General features: G+C 40.3%; 1 protein-coding gene across 9 annotated transcripts in view; it reads left to right on the top strand.

The window, feature by feature from the left end:
* Positions 1-14305, top strand: part of LOC128891167 (guanine nucleotide-releasing factor 2) — an 82052-nt gene that overhangs the window by 28109 nt on the left and 39638 nt on the right. The window contains exon 1 of one of the 9 annotated variants that reach the window (XM_054150449.1): positions 10596-11642. The exons of 7 other annotated variants lie outside the window; for them this stretch is intronic. The gene's annotated coding sequence lies outside the window, so the exon portion shown is untranslated. Of the gene's footprint in view, positions 1-10595; positions 11643-12440; positions 12588-14305 lie in introns of those variants that run through there. One more of the 9 variants, XM_054150450.1, reaches the window with a different exon arrangement.

Here is a 14305-nt window from a genome sequence, read left to right on the forward strand (position 1 = left end):
CTTCGGGACAAATTTTCCTCCTCCACATTTTTCCAAAACACCACAGCCTCATCTTTTTGCCATACGTGTTCCATCAACTATATCCGCGGCGCAGGGGTGGGGGGAGTGGCGAAGCACCATTCGAACCATTATTCGTCAAAACTAATTAAAAGTTTCTCACGGTCGATGAGAGCGAAAAAGAAGATAGAAAAGAACGATGAGAAATTACGCAAAGCCGCGGTAAAGTGAGCGGTGCTCGTTAAAAAGAGGGACGGGGCCATCGAGGGGTGTATCAAAGAAGCGTGAAAGAAAAATATATCGGGATTACGCGTGTCGTAGCGCGAGAGGGGCCAAGATCGTGCAGTGGCATCTCATTAGTTCGCGATCCTCCGGCGCCCGCTAATGAGATTAATTATTGCATGCCAGGTGTCTCTGTCTCGCACGCTACAAAGGCACAACCTTGGTGAAAGAAAGGTTTGCACGAAACAGTGTCCGTTACCCGGCTGTGTCGCCCGACGCACTAATTTGACGAACTTCGCCGATTAATTGCTCGCCGCTCGTTTGATCCGCGAACTCCCGAGGACGAAAGGGGAATTTTATTCCAGGTTTCCATGTCACGTGACGATGGAACATGTAAATTCGAGAGAACACATTTCTTTTTATCTCACTCAGGCCCTTTTATTCGCTAACGACATCGAAAGGTAGAAACCTCGTCTACGATATGCCGGATAACGATTTCCGTTTTAATAGAATGTACGTAGGTTGTAATGATGATTTATGGATTATTGGTAGAATGCGGATATGTGTGGATGTTAACATTTTCACAGATACTGAACAAGAATTTAAACTTAATGGGGTATTCCAGGCTAGAGCGTCAATTTTTAGTCCTTTTTTAAGGATTCTTTTTCCTTTTTTTTTTTCTTTTAATTTATAAAGAATCTTTATTAAGGGTTTTGTACATATATTTATTCAGATTTTAAGAACGTACATAATTATTTGCAAGTAAAAATAATAAAAATTAAACGTAGCGATCTTGAACAGTCCCTCCTGATAAAAGTATGTTCGTGGTTGCCACGATTTCAGGCGTTCAGCTTATCTGAATTGAAAAAAATCAAAAAGTATCTTCGTTAATCCTTTGAGTGCCAAGGAGCGTGTTCTTTCATTATGGGTTTCGAGGTCGAATAAGCGATGCACGAGATTGCGTTATTAACTCAAAATATATATTATTTTATTAATTACATTTTAAGTAATTACAGTAATTAAGATGGTTTCCGGCCATCCAGACCACTGTACGGCATGCTCGTCGCACGTATCGGGTTAAGTCGGCGACTGACTTTGCAACAGAACGCTGTAATGTAACTGCTCGGCACGAATTGTACGGTTCGACACCAAGAGCGGTTCGGTTCGTCGCTCGCTAGTCCATCCAGACAGCGAATGCTCGCGTTACATTAGGATGTTCTGTTCCAAGTCAGTTGCCGGCTTTACATTCGCCTCGAGATAGGGCCTCTATACGTTGTATAATTTACGTGCGTAGCAGGATCCGTACAAAATTTAGTAAACGATATCGATAGAATGGAATCGTTTACCATAAGATCGATGCCTGTCCGAACATCGCTCGCATTCGCACGTGCGAGCAAATTGCACGGATCGGCGCCGGAATATCGCATCGCTGCCACAAAACTGTATCGCGTGGGTGCACACATTGCTTGTGCATATTTATACGTCGATCGGTAATGACAGTCGCTCCAGGCGAGCCGAGCTGATCCGAATTTGCATAATTTCTGCAATTCAAGCGCGATATTACGCGCGCCATATCGCAACCGACGTTTAAACGCTCGGGGAAAGCGTCTCGAATAAACACGCGGAGATTAACGGCGTCGTTTTTCTGATTGCATAATTTTTACCGGCACGGCGATATTTTCGAACGTAACACAGTCGTTCGTGATTGCTGTTTGACTTCGAAGATCGATTGGCTCGGGGCGGTATCTCCCGCGCGATCCAATTGCGAGCACCTGGAATCGACAGAGTTTGAACTTTGTGTTTGACGGACTATAAACGCGCGTCATTGGCTCTAAGTGTCTAGACACTTAGGTGTAAACTTGTTCATTATTCGAAGCGGATCTACGAGAATGTGCGTCAGCGAAAAAGCTAGTACTGAAGTCACGGAGCGATAAGAAAAGAAGTGGCATAGAAATATTCGGAGTGGAAAAAAGGCGATGATAGAGATGAGAAGAATACTTACTTTCTTGCATCGAATCGGTAAGCTCTTTATTGCAAAATTGTTCACAGAGGTTTCCTTTATCTACCAGGAATAAGAAAGGATATTTCAATATTCGATCCATAAGGGGGTAAAAAGGCGTCGCAACGTTTGGATGAGGAATATTTATGTATGGTCGGGTTTGCTTGAAACTTGGTCTTAATGCTCTTTGATGTTAGAATTTTATTTTAGAAATTTATTTTTTTAACGATTACAATGTACAATGCCAAAGGAAGAGTGTTCGAATTCTCAACGACCCATGCCGGTTGACTTATTTTGTCGGACCGAGGGTCGTTGCTTTCTGTCCCTGCTAAGACCCCGCTCCTCTTTCTGCTTCAAGGAAAACCAAACCCATTTCTTCGAGGCTTTAAAGTGCCAATCGTTGCATTCCAACATTTGATATAGTTAATCAAACATGCTATTTCGGCATTTAACAAAATTCAACCCCACAATATGCTCATAAATACAAATATTTTGCTCCAAAGTTGCCTTATTTCCACAAGTGCGTCTAGAAACTTCAAATTTAACATGTACGTACGTACTATAGAACAAAAACAGTATTCCACGCGGGTGAAACCGCGGGGTACAGCTAGTCTACGCACGCACGGTGCAATATAGCCAGGTGCAGTTGCAATCAGTTCTCCTTGTACGCGAGCTCGAGTCTCGTTTCGCTGATATAAAGGTTGTATATACCGGAAAACGAGGGGGCAGGATGTCGTTGCACCCCTCGAGATGGGAGGCGATACGTTGCTCCCGTAAGGGAAGTTTCAGTTTACTAGACTTTTTTATGACGCAGTGAGCGGTGAAGTTACTTCGCTTCAGTTTTTACACATGCCTCTAGGTATTATCGTTCCACGGACGGGAGTATCGTTGATGACGAGCTTAAGTACCTACCGTAGTTTGTATGAAAAACCATGTCCTGTGACGAACGGGGTAGCAGTTAGGAACGGGTTCAAGCGAGTATTATTCGCTGATAACGCCACACACGCTTCTTCGTTCGTTTTACTTTTTATTTCCTGCGATTCAAAGTTTTAAGGTACGCCGCTTTATTCTTGTACTTTTGTTAGTTATAAGAGGTACCTAAACACTGGTCGGAACAAAGTTTCAAGAAAATTTCAAATATAGTCGCAAAATTCATCGGATGATATCAGTTTCAACACATCGACTGCCGTGAGAGTTACCGGTGGCCGGAACTTGACTCGGCTACAGCGCCGTGGGGGCCACCGGTGACCGGCGACAACATGGCGACAACTCACTTTTATGACGAAACTCCTGTTTGCACATTTTTAAAAAAAAATCACTACAAGAGCAATTACAATTTTTATCTTTATTGTTGTTGTTGTGTATTATGTAAATATATAAATAAATAGATTACATTCACGTTCGATGCACCACGCGCTTGACGAGGATTCACGTTTTATAGAAGGTGACGAACATCACAGAAATTTCCATCCGATTCTCGAGCCCTAATTAAAACGTTTTAATGCTCGCGCACGGTGCAATTTTCGAGCGAGTCGAGACTTAATTCTCCAACGCATCTCGCTACTATCATTAGCCGAGGAAATGAAAGATAAACAGGCGAGAATAGAAGTCAGAGGAAAGACGTGGCGAATTAAGATAACTAACGAGAGTATATACGCGAAAGCGAAGCACCCTTTACCTCGAAAAGTGGAACGAGATGCTCGACGTTTCCTTGCCGCTCCTCTCTAAACGTGCAACTAAAACTGCATTAATTAGCGAAATGGTCTCTACTCCGTGTAACGGAGCTACTCCCACTCCGGGCGTTTCGCGAAGTCAAGAAAACACGCGGCCAAAGAGAAACGTTTCCCTTCGACGTCATTAAACCAACCAGCGGCAGCATTAACTACACTCGCTATTAAAGTGCTTGCTTCTCCTGATTCGCCCTTTTATTAAAAGCCACTGGAGCCATTCCCTTTGACGCGTACTTCCACAGCGATTAGCTGGCCGATCGATTCGTTTCTTCTCTTTTTAGAACTGAATCGCGAATTCGATCGTTCGATGAAATTTTCGTAGATTTTCGTGAATGCGATCGAAAGGATAAACGAAGTAAAGTTCCTTATGCAAAATGATTACATTACCTAGATATGTTTTATCATCCTTTAATCGTTATGCAGAATTTTAATAATGCATTGTAGGACTCTCTCTGAATGTGTACAATTTTAATTGTTGGTGATTAATTTTCAGTGAAATCAGTATTTAACGAGTCAGGTCAAGCAATATATTATAATATGATGCTTTTTAATTCTTCTAGATCTAGATCAAAAGTTGTATATTCCGAATGTAATGAAAGAGTACATGGAGAATATTTTCAGGTTCATATATGTAAAAAAAGACGTATTATAAGCTTTACAATTGTGCTATTTTATTTAAAACTTTACATACTTTTGTTTTTAATTAAAAATATCTATTTACACTTCCTCAAAAATATGAAACTGTTTGAGCAAAAGTGAAAATGAAATAAAAAAAAATTTGTTTTCGCTGTCGGTTACAAAAATTACAAACATTAATTTATCGAACGTGTTCTTTCTCTTTTTCTGATATAAAATTACGTACCGGTTAAGGGGCTTGGAACATCGAAAAATGAAAAAAAAAATCACTTTTTTTAAATTTTATTTTTTATTAACATTCAAGCGATTCTGAACAATTCTACTTAAGGCAAAGAAAATTGAATTTGGAGCACTAGAAGTGGTACAAATAATTTTTTGAAAAAAAAAAATGGAATTTTTTTTTCACAAAGTTTCCTTTTTTTTTTTTTTTTCACAAAAAAAAAGTTCGACGACACGAACTTAGTAAAAAGAACGCGATAAAACTGTAAAAAATATCAGGAAATACAACTGACAACTTTCTCGAAGAGAAAACAACGACAGTCAAATTTGCGGAAGACCGGAGGCGCGGTTACCTTGGTCACAGCCATAGGGTGTATTGTTTTCTAGGGTAAAGAAGACAGTAAATTTCCGAAAAAGCAGTGTTTTAATCGATTTTGACCAAATTAAATACGATTTGATAACACTTACATCGATAATCGAACGGGAAAGAGAAATTTTTAGTCTTTTGCGTTTCCTGAAAACCTGATGTTTTTGATACAAAGGTACACTTTTCTCGGAAACGGTTAGGCCGATATGAATCAAATTTTTTCCACGTGTTTTCTGATAGTTGGACGTAATTTACACCGCGGATGTTTTCAATATTTTAATTCCAAAAAAAGTTACTCGAACCCTACGTCATCTTTATGTTAAAAGATGTTCGTTATTATGTTTGGTTTTGAATAATTAAAGTAAAAGTAATACAATAAAGAAAATAATAAACTTAATACAAGCGATACTTGTTAGTCTCTCAGATACCAACCACACTCACGTACTACATCTTGTATAGTACTGCCCTCGCCTACCATACGTTAGTTCTAATTATGATTGGCGCCAAAATCAAATTTAAATTGCCTTATTCTAACATTTCGATATTTTTGTAACGACCAAGATGGTGTTAACCCCTTAAACGACAGTGACAGAATATAAAGTGATGTAAGAGCGAACAATAACTGGCCACCTTTTTGAAATTTGACTCCTCAAGCATCACGGGTACCATATCCGATAAAGTTTTGGGTTTCAAGTACCGTCTCGGCAATCTGTACCGACGTTTATTAGCTCGCAAGACCCTAAATTTCGCTAAACGAGTGGGCTACGTCGAATCTCAGCCACGTTGCAACGGGTATTGAACCTGTAGGAATCGCGGACGAAGTGAATCCCTGCGCTTCGAGGAAAGAAAAAGTATAAAAGGGGTATCCTCTCAGGGACGCTTTTATCGGAAACGGATAATATCATCCGCGATATATGCGACAACGAACACAAGAAAAAAGTACCCGTGGCTCTCTGTGCCCTTTTTGTCCCTCGTGTCTTCCCGCGGACTCGTGTTCATTACGCTGGTTTTACGACAACATTTTTCTTCAGCCACGTCTTCTCTCGCGAGGACGGGTGTTGCGTCTCTTCGTCGTATTTTCGCTTACAAAATGCTCGATACACCGTGCGCCAGCGCATTTTTCTGACAGAAATTTATATTTCACCGCTGTTCCAATTCCTCTTTCGCCTCTCTTGTTTTGTATCGCCAATTCCGCCCGCGGAACTAATTAATTTCTCTGGTAATTAGTATCGCGCGCCGGCTGTAATCGAAGATGTTTGATTAATCATTTTTAAATAGCCGTAACAGCCAATTATAAAATCCCACCTTGTTACGTGCCACTCGAAAATAATTCGAGTCATTAATACGTGGACTTTACGATTTGAAAAGTAATAAAAGCGTTGGATAATTAGTTTCTGTGCCACTGGAATTGAAATTGTTTAAGTAATACTATTTCTGTTAAAGAAGTTTCGTTCGCTTTTTATTTTAATCTTAATCGAGAACAATTAATCGAGGCATCGAAGTCGGTGATCATAGATAAGAATGCTACATTCGATCGATCCAGTGCATAATAAAACGCTTTAGGAATACTGGGGCTACCGTTGGATTGGGCTTATTGTTAAAAGCAGCCAAGGCGCATTGTTCGAAGTTTTTCGATTAAAACTTCGTCGATGCAGATTTCTCTCGCTTTTGTCCCGTGGAACGTTCCTGGACGATCATTTACGTTTTTCCTGGCTTCGAAGATAAATTACGCGGTTCCGTTGCTACCAGAGTCTTGAAAAATAATTCTCGAATCGCATGCGTGGAAATAGACGCCAGTTTCGGCATTACGCGCAACAAAAATGAAAATTTCAACGATTCTGAAACAGTGAATATATGTAATTGTCTGTAGTAGAGATATATACATACAGGGTGTCCCAAAACTCGCGTACGAGCCGGAAATGAGAGGTAACTGAGACGATTCTGAACAACAATTTCCTTTGCAAAAATGTCGGTGGGAGCTTCATTTTTGAATTATTAACGAAAAACACCGACCAATCACAGCGCCCGATTAGCGCGCGATCAGTCGCGAGAGCATAAACTCGAGCTAAGATCGGCTGGTTGCGCCAGGTCGCTGCGTAGCCACCTGAACGCGCGCCAATCGGGCGCTGTGATTGGTCGGTGTTTTTCGTTAATAATTCAAAAATGAAGCCACCACCGACATCTTTGCAAAGGAAATTGTTGTTCAGAATCGTCTCAGCTACCCCCCCCATTTCCGTCTTCTACGAGAGTTTTGGGACACCCTGTATATGCGCCCTTCGTAATCAACGGATTAATGGTCGGTAGCGTATGACCAAAAATATGGATAACAGTAAAATTGTGTATCACACCGTATTAATCCAAATACTTCGGCTTGATTCAAGTTTGTTTCAAGTTGAAACCATCCGTTTGTTGCGGTACCAACCGAACTGTGTTTCGTAATCTCTTATTTTTCCGGTTCCAATAAAACGTTTCCGAGGAAACATCCTTTCCGTAGCGTTCGCCAGCGATCCCAACGCCACTAGATAAAATGAAAAACCATCCCCTTCGTTCCGTTCGCAGTTCCATTACGTTTTTATTTAGCGTCGCCGGTGCCCGCGATATCTCCTGCGCTTACCTGCTCGCGTATTTGAAACACACCGCACCCACACACAGTCCACCGGTGTTTTACCGTTAATTGCAACGACGGAGAAACCGCTGCGGATCTCGACCATAAAATACGTTTATCACCCCCTAAAGTCATGGCGCCGCCGCTGCCTCCACGGGACCCCATTAATACGCAAATTGCAAACCGCGAATTCCTCGAGACGACGCGACGTGGACTAATATGCAAATCGATATCGCTTCAGAAAGTCATTAGATGTTTCTGTTATTCCACACGAATGGGAAGGGCTATGAATGACGGGGAGTCTGTGATTCGCGCGTGACGGAAATTTATTCTTTACACTATGTGCGTTCCAGATTCCAGTTTTTAAGATGTGATGCATGTTTTCCTATTAGAAATATAAAGTTTTAATTAAAGTTTAAAGTTTTTCTATAGGTTGTGTAGTTATACGTTGCGAGTTATATGTATATTGTGAGGCGTGCTTTTGGAATAGGTATCAACAAAAATTCCAGTTAATGCGACTTTCATTACGACCGACTCCCGCTCAATCTGCTGAGCGACTGTCTGTTCGTCGCCGGTTGTCGATGACGCGAAACTCTTAAATGTTTTTAACACGTTGATCGCCACGTCACCCATATATGAATGACAGTGCTTTTCACTGAAAAACGATGCAAATTAATTCTGAAAGTTAAGCGTCACAAACAATAAATTTAAACGTGATACTTGAACTTTAACGAAGTTACCAAATTAAATACCACAACAAATGCTTCATTACGCAGTTTCCAATAGTCTGTAAACAAAATTTGATCACAGTAGAAACTTTCAAGAGTATTAGTCTGGCAGCGAACGTGTTAAACAAAAGAGTGACGATGCTCGTGTGTCGCCCACGAACGCTGACCAGCTAATTCTTATAATATCCTTTAAGTTTCTTTTTTCTTTCTAACTATTTTCCGGGTACGTATTTTCTTCATATTCTTCTTTTTCTTCTGATACGTTAGATTCTTTGTCTAGATCATAATCCAGATCAAAATAATAACCTAGATTACCCATCTGTATTAAATCTTGGCGCCCAAGCAAAACGGTTTGCCTGGCAGTGAATGTGTTAATGCGAAAGAAAATTTCAGTTTCCACGGATAGTTACGCACTGCTTCATAAATGAGCATGAACGAAAAGCTTCGGAGTCACGTTTCGGAGTCAAATATCAGGGAAAGGGACAAGGGATCGCTCGAGAAAAGGGCGAGAAGTCTGTTTTCGATTTCCGTCACGGGGAGTACCCGAGAAGTTTATAAAACCTACGTGCTGCATTTTGAACGTAACAAGCTGCCCTTTCAAACAGTCCTACAAAATCCAACCTAATCCCTTTCGCTGCAAGAAGAAATTGCTTATTCGTAACGTACAAGTTTCCACTACATTGTATAAAAATATGGTTATCACTATAACTTCTTACGTGATATTATAAAAAACAAAATTGTAAAATATCATTTATTTTAATAATCTGATGGAGGCCTGAAACCGATCGAAGCTCTATTATTTAATCTCTGACGAATATATCAATTATTCAATAAATTGCTGCTAAAATATTGACATTTTGCGCTGGCAACTGTATCACGAATTCACGTAATCAAACGGTATGAAGTGTTTCGACGCGAGATTCTGTACATATTTTAGAGACGTATAATAATACTAATAATAATAGTAATAATAGTAATGATTCTGTTCATTTTCATAGAAAATGGTGGCGACAGAGCCCGTCGTCGAAAACAGCTTTTTTGAAAACACCGCCACGGGAGGACGGATTTCTTGGCATCTATGAGTCATGGAATAAAAACTAAAGAAAATTTATAATCTATATACAATTGGCTTTGGAAGTACGTAGGGTTTTTCTTCTTAATCAATTTTTCTGGAAGTGACGCACTTTTTAACCGACCAAAGGAGGAGGTTACTCAATTCGACATGTATTTTTTTTTTTTTTTTTTTTTTTTTTTTTTTTTTTTTTTTTTTTTTTAAAGCAATGAATCGACTTTCTGCCCTAAAAATGAGCATTAAATTGTTTATAAAAAAAAAGTTTACATTCGATCAAAAAACGGCTACGTACTTCCGAAGAGAATATTGTTGTGAAGCTACTGTAAAAATTTCAAATCGATCCATGCAATAGTCACTGAGAAATCCGTCCTTCCAGTTTGAAAAAAGTGGTTTCGAGAAAAACGCGTTTAAAGTTTTCTAAACACTTAACCTTTTAACATTTGTTTTTCACTATAAATCAAATGACGTATTATTTTTATGACCCTAAAGTATCGTTTAAGTAAAAAAAAAAATCAAATCCTAGAGTGGTTTAACCCCTTAATTTTGGCCAACTAGATTGCTGAAATGCCCCTATGTAGCGGTGGCCACGGTGCGCGCGGCGTGAACATGTTAAGTCAATTGTTTTTGAAAGAAAAAAATGATGGAATATAGTTATGATTGTCATGCGTCCAAGGTCCCTTCCCCCTTAAGCCATCAACTTTCATTCGTATTTGTGTAATATGTTGTAAAAATTTTGAATGAATGTTAATGTTGAATGAATGTTAATTGTAATGTATTATAATGTGAACGTTGGATGAATGTTAATATTTAAAATCACTAGGTATGTTTATATCAGATACTATAGCGCACCAGCACAATAATTCTCAAACAAATCATATCGAAAGACACAAAGCGATCTGTCTAACCTCAGCGGTTCGTGGTTGCCAGACGCATATAGTTACCGATTACGAAAATGGCGTAGTATTATGTTAAATGGCTTGTGAAGATGGTCGATGCATCTTTTTGTCAACGCAAGAGTACGAGTGTGAAAGACGTGAGAAAGCTTCCTCTTTACATAGATTCGAACGGCCGGGGGTAGAACAAAGACAGGTGAAGAGGAAAGGAAAGATCGAAGATCTTCCGAGTCACAGCTCGACGAATGCGAGAAGGATGGCCAATCGGTGAAAAAGGTTCCAGCGAAAGACTGCCAGAGGGCGGAAAGGGAGGGACACAGAAGACGGAACGATAGACGGCAGATAAACAAGCGCGAGAGAGAGGGTAGACCAGATACGCACCAGAGCGGGACAAAGACGGAGACAAGAGATCGTGCTCGATGCTCGTCGGGCGAAGTTAGTTAGCAGTCGATGCGCACACGCCACGCGCTCCGGACGTACCGTCGTCTTGTTCCTCTTGTGTGTCCTGTTGTGTCTCGGTTCGCAGTTGGCCAGAATTTTACTTGAATAATAATAGATGACGCATAAAAACACTGTCGAGCATTTTCTTCGCATTCTACACGATCGAACAATTCTTTCAATATTTATCATTCATTCGTTCGACATCGAACAGAATTTCGGTTCGTGATTCGAATTGTGTTCTTTTTGTATCGCACTAGTAACACGTAAAATGCAGTCGAATTTTGATATCGTTTTTGGAAAATTTGTAACCAGACGAGAATTGTGCTCGTATCTGTCGATTCGTCAACGTGTCTGGTTCTAGTGGCAAGGAAATCTGTGGTTTCCGTTTCGAAAGTGAGTTTCCTCAAGCACAAACCCGAGTTGGAAGAAACTCGGTCGGCGCTAACCTCGATGGTACCTTCACGAGCATTCGTGGTGACAATAGTTTGAGAAGCAGTCGTCAGTGATGGTCGCGACGCTTCGATGAACTTGGATGCTTTGAAATTCGAGTGGCAGGTGTGCGTGATAAAGTTAAGTTTGTATCTACATTACCGAGGGATCCCAGTGATTTTGGGAAACACGTTACCGACGAGAATGGTCGTTTCGTCGTTTCGTCCCAAGTGTTCGAACGAAACGTAAACACGGACGGAGGGACTGGAGGACGCTGGAATATATTCTTGAGACACGAAGCAAGGTAAAAATTAAATTCCTCTGACCGCTTCGAACGTACCAACCAAGCTCGTACTTTGAAATTATTTGAAATTAACGACTATTCGAGAAGCACGTTTTTCCGGATGCGATGCAACGTTACACGATTAGGGTTAGGTTATAAAGCAGCGATTCGTCGGACCCCGCAATTTCACCTTGCTTTCTCTACTTCTTTACGTCATGCTTTTATCTTCTTGAACTAACAGTTCATTTTTTACTCGGTATCTATATATACCAATATTTTTGTAATTTAATTTTTACACAAATTTTGTTTGTATACCACTCGAAAACAGCTCGACATATTTCGATAAAGTAAGTCCACGTGTAGACATCTCTCCTATTTGAAGAATAGGGTAACTTATACCACGTATTTTAACGCAAGTGGCGTAAAAAGTTGTTAAATAAGAATGAAGTTTAAGAATAGTTAAAAAAGCATTCATAGTCGCAAAAGGAAAAGGAAAATTCAATTTTTTACTATCGGGACGTAGAAATAAGGACAGAGATCAATGCAAATATTATTTATATTATGTTCAGAAATGAATTCTATGCTTCTATTTTCAATCATTTATAACTTTGGTTGAAACAGATATATGATACACTAGCGTATCAACCTTCTAAGCCTTCAACCTGACCTCTACAGATAACCTAAATCTCCATCTGATGATCGTTACATGCAGTGTAATATTTTATTTATTAGTATTCTTCTACGATTACTAGAACTACTTGTTTACTTGCAATCTATGCATTTATGATACAAGTTAACCTCTTACACTATTTTCATAAGTCTGACTCGTGATGAAAATTTTAAGCCAAACTTGAAAATCACGAGACAGTCTCGTTGTTAAATTTAATGCGACTACTCGGGCGCACGGGTTTGCCACGGCTTTTTCCAAGTTTCAGCGTAGTGCAGAGTTAATATGACAAATACACGGTAAGCATAACCAAAAGTTACGTGCGTTCATACAAAACGAAATACTAAACTATTATATTAATTAATAGATTATACTCGAAATAAATTATGTGTTTTTTTTGTATGCTCTTCATATTTACGTCATACACGCATAAAATTCGCAATTTAATGTTAAGCAATATTTTATGCCTACTGAATACGTAAATAAATTGTAATGACCACCGGAAGACGAGAACTTAGAAAATTGGTACTTTAACGTAACAAAATGATGAGTAAATATTTCTACCAAAGCTATACTTGAAAACAAAAAATAAATAATAAATGTCTGAATATAAGGGCACAGAATTAATTTTTACACCAGATAATTGGCACATTAAACGGAACCGTTGAACCCGAATACCGTTGCGAACCAATCGGTTCAAGTGTTATGAATAAAATGTACAACGTAGTCGCATTAAATCGGTGAAATATGCGCACGCGACCGATGAATCGCGCTACGCTTCGTGCTCAATTTCCTTTCGATATTTTTCGTACGGTATTTGAATTTTAAAACCGCGCATGGGACGACGTGAACGGGTGGATCAATCATGGCTGCACGGTGGCAATGACAGGATGGCGTTTATTAATAACTTCGTGACAGAAGTGACGTGCCCGTTTGGACGAACGTCGAGCTTTCGTGTTTTTGCCGTGCAACGATAAATCACGCCGGGTTCGTTTGCCGGTAAGCCGAACCTCGGCTAATGAAACTTTTCTGCTTCCACTATTATATCGTACGTCGTACATGAGTCGAGCAGTGACTCACTCTTCACGGGCGTGTTCCGTGTTTTTTTTTTTTTTTTTTTTCTGCGGTTTGAAATAGTGCGACGAGATCGTAGGAAGGGTTATTATTGCATCCGCATTCTGTCCCATAGCGTCTCACCGTTCCAAACTTATGGCCGATGAACTTGCACGCGGAATTGAATATTTTTATTCCAAATACACCTAGACTAATATACAGGGTGTCTCAAAAATGTTGTCAGACCTTGAAAGGGGTGGTTCGGAAGGTGATTTGAAACAACTTTTTCCTTAGCGAAAATGTCCGACGCTTCGTTGAGGAGATATTAACAGGAAACGTCGACCAATCAGAGCGCGCGTTTACCGTTGGAGCGGCCGTGCTAGCGAAGGCTACGCGCTCAGCGGCCGCGGCAACTCCTTCGATGCACGTCGAATCACTTGTTCGCGTACGAGAGCGGCTACCTAGCGCGTAACCATCGCTATCGCGGCCGCTCCATCAGTATTCCCGCGCTCTGATTGGTCAGTGTTTTCCGTTAATATCTCCTCAACAAAGCCTCGGACAATATTTTCGCTAAGGAAAAAGTTGTTTCAAATCACCTTCACTCTGTATATACTGGGTGTCCCAAAAATGTTGTAACACCTTGAAAGAGGTGGTTCAGGGGGTGATTTGAAACAACTTTTTCCTTAGCGAAATTGTTGTCCGAGGCTTCGTTGAGGAGATATTAACGGAAAACACTGACCAATCAGAGCGCGCGTATACCGGTGGAGCGAAACCTACGCGCTAAACGGCCGTGCTCATACGCTATCACGGCCGCTCCATCAGTATACCCGCGCTCTGATTGGTCATTGTATTCCGTTAATATCTCCTCAACGAAGCCTCGGACAACATTTTCGCTAAGGAAAAAGTTGTTTCAAATCACCCCTTGAACCCACCTCTCTCAAGGTGTTACAACATTTTTGGGACG

The sequence above is a fragment of the Hylaeus anthracinus genome, unplaced genomic scaffold, assembly GCF_026225885.1.
Source record: "Hylaeus anthracinus isolate JK02 unplaced genomic scaffold, UHH_iyHylAnth1.0_haploid 12001, whole genome shotgun sequence".
In the NCBI taxonomy this organism is placed as follows: domain Eukaryota; kingdom Metazoa; phylum Arthropoda; class Insecta; order Hymenoptera; family Colletidae; genus Hylaeus; species Hylaeus anthracinus.